Genomic DNA, 3,060 nt, shown 5'->3' on the forward strand with positions numbered 1-3,060 from the left:
TTAAACTTTATTATGTATATGTAGGTATAGGGAAAAAACATAGCATACACAAGGGGACTTTGAAAAGCTCATGGAATGTGTGTGGTATGAAAAAGTATACATGGGGGGCCGGCGCCGCGGCTCACTAGGCTAATCCTCCGCCTAGCGGCGCCGGCACACCGGGTTCTAGTCCCGGTTGGGGCGCCGGATTCTGTCCCGGTTGCCCCTCTTCCAGGCCAGCCCTCTGCTGTGGCCCGGGAGTGCAGTGGAGGATGGCCCAGGTGCTTGGGCCCTGCACCCCATGGGAGACCAGGAAAAGCACCTGGCTCCTGGCTCCTGCCATCGGATCAGCGCGGTGCGCCGGCCGCAGCGCGCCAACCGCGGCGGCCATTGGAGGGTGAACCAACGGCAAAGGAAGACCTTTCTCTCTGTCTCTCTCTCTCTCACTGTCCACTCTGCCTGTCAAAAATAAAAATAAAAATAAAAAAAAAAAGTATACATGGGTTTCAAGATTTTTTGCATCCAAATATGCTTGCCTTTTAATTCTATTTTCCACAAATGTTTTGAAGCAGGGTTCAGTACTATACAATATTTCAGGCATCCACTGAGGGTCTTAGAATGTATCTCCCTAGGATAAAGAGGGCAGACTATTGTTGTCGCCTACTGGATCTCAAGAAACTTGACTTTTTTTGTGGCTGGTGCTGTGGCATAGCAGGTAAAACCTCCATTCGCAGTGCCAGCATTTCATATGGGTGCTGGTTCAAATCCTGGCTGCTCCACGTCCAATCCAGATCCCTGCTATGGCCTGGGAAAGCAGTGGAAGATGGTCCAAGTGCTTAAGCCCATGCACCCAAGTGGGAGGCCCAGAAGAAGCTCCTGGCTTCTGGCTTTGGCCTGGCCCAGCAATCTCCAGCTGTTGCGACCATGTAGGGAGTGAACCAGTGGATGGAAGACCTCTCTCTCTCTCTCTGCCTCTGCTTCTCTGTAACTCTGCCTTTCAGATAAATAAACAAATCTCAAAGAAGGAGGAGGAGGAGGAAGAGAAACCTGACTTGTACAGAGGGCTCCAGGGAGGGAGACCCTATGGACAAAAAATGCAGCTGATAAATTAATGGCGAGTTTGACCATAAGTGGAGTGTTGGCAGGGAGCTCGCAGCAATACTATTTAACAGAACTGTGCAAGATATAAAACGTCGAGTCAATTCATTCCGCGGCAGGAGAGAGTTGTATAAGAAGGCAAGTTGGCTCAATTGTAAACGCTACCACTGACGTAAGAGGGATGGAGGTGGTGGAAGAAGTTGCGGCATGAGTTAAATGCTCACCTCCACTGAGGAATCTAACAGCTTAAATAACAATGTGTAAGAAAAGGAACCCTTGGAAGCACTGACAGCAGCTGCTTCTGCCGAGTGACTCTGGAAGCATCGGGGGCGGGGGGGGGGGGGCAGCGTCGGGGGCGGGGCGGGGGGCAGGTAAGTGCTGTTTACCAAGTCCCGTAGCTCACCTGACCTTGTTCAGGTCTATACAGGTGCTGCTCTGATAAAAATAAGAATGAAATTGGAAAGTTGTGTAGGGCCAATGTGGACAATTTGGCTTTACCCACTATGTCACAGTGCCGGTTCCTTAGTGTGGACAATCTGGAAAACACAGGAAAATATAAAGAAGATAGACCACTCACAATTCCTGCACTCAGAGAAAACCATGTGTGCATTTCGGAGGACCAGGATTAGTAAATGAATTTGCAAGATTCAGGATTTAAAATTTTGTAACTGGGGCGGGCGTTTTGGTGCAGTGTGATAAGCTACCACTTGGGATGCTCATATCCAATACTGGAGTGGCCAGGTCTGAAGCCCATCTCTGCCTCTGATCCAGCTTCCTGCTATTATGCACCCTAGGAGGGCAGGTGATGGCTCAAGGAGTTAAATTGTCGCCATCCACATAAGAGACTCACATGGACTTCCTGGATGCTGGCTTCAGCCTGACCTAGCTCCAACTGTTGCAGGTATCTGGGGGGAGTGAACCAGCAGATAAAAGATCTCTCCTTCTCTGTCTCTATCTCTCTGCCTTTAAAATAGAATAAATAAATACAAATAAAAAAAATTAAGCATTGCAACTTAGATATAAATGAGCAAATAAGTACAGCATAATAGGGGCCGGTGCTGTGGCACAGTAAGTTGAGCTTCTGCCCGCAGTGCTGTATCCCACGTGGGTGCCGGTTCGAGTCCTGGCTGCTCTATTTCTGATCCAGCTCCCTGCTGATGGCCTGGGAGGGCAGTGAAAGATGGTCCAGGTGCTTGGACCCCTGTACCCACGTGGGAGACCCGGAGAAGGCTCCTCTCTTGGGATCGGCTCAGCTTTGGTCATTGTAGCCATTTGGGGAGTGAACCATGGATGGAAGATCTCTCTATCTGTCTCTCCCTCTCTCAGTCTGTTACTCTGCCTTTCAAGCAAATACGTAAATCTTTTAAAAAGTACATAATATTGTGTGTGTAATCTTGTAGGTATTCTTATATACAATATAATCACATACAGTAGGATTCCATATGTGTTCATCAATGTTATTAGAAAGTAGTGTGGAGGGATACTCACCAAATGCCCCTCAGTGGATGGTTTGTCAGAACTAGAAGATTTTCAGTACAAGGATGCCCTCACTCTCAGGGTTATTCAAGTGCAGGGAACATGATAGCGAGTGTCTCCTTAATTGTGCCCTTGGGGCCCCCATGGGTCCCTCTAGTCTTGGCCATAGAAGAGACTGAGGGTTCCCGGCCCATGGGCAGGTTCTCCTTCTCATTTTCCACTCAGTTATCTGGTGGAGTTCCTTGCAACTCCAAGAGTGGTATGTGGACCAGGAGAGTTAGCACCTCTAGGGACTTGTTTGAAATGCAGAATCTCTGGGCTCTGCCCCAGACCTTCTGAACCAGAATTTGCATTTTAACCAAATCCCAGGAGATCTGTGTGCACATTAAAGCTTGAAAAACACTGGGTTAGCAGGCACCAAGCATAGTTCCTGCTCTTTAAAAAAAAAAAAAAGATTTTATTTTGTTTACTTGGAAGGCAGTTACAGAGAGAGAGGGGGAAAAAAAG

This window comes from Oryctolagus cuniculus, chromosome 5 (genome assembly GCF_964237555.1).
Source record: "Oryctolagus cuniculus chromosome 5, mOryCun1.1, whole genome shotgun sequence".
NCBI classification, from domain to species: domain Eukaryota; kingdom Metazoa; phylum Chordata; class Mammalia; order Lagomorpha; family Leporidae; genus Oryctolagus; species Oryctolagus cuniculus.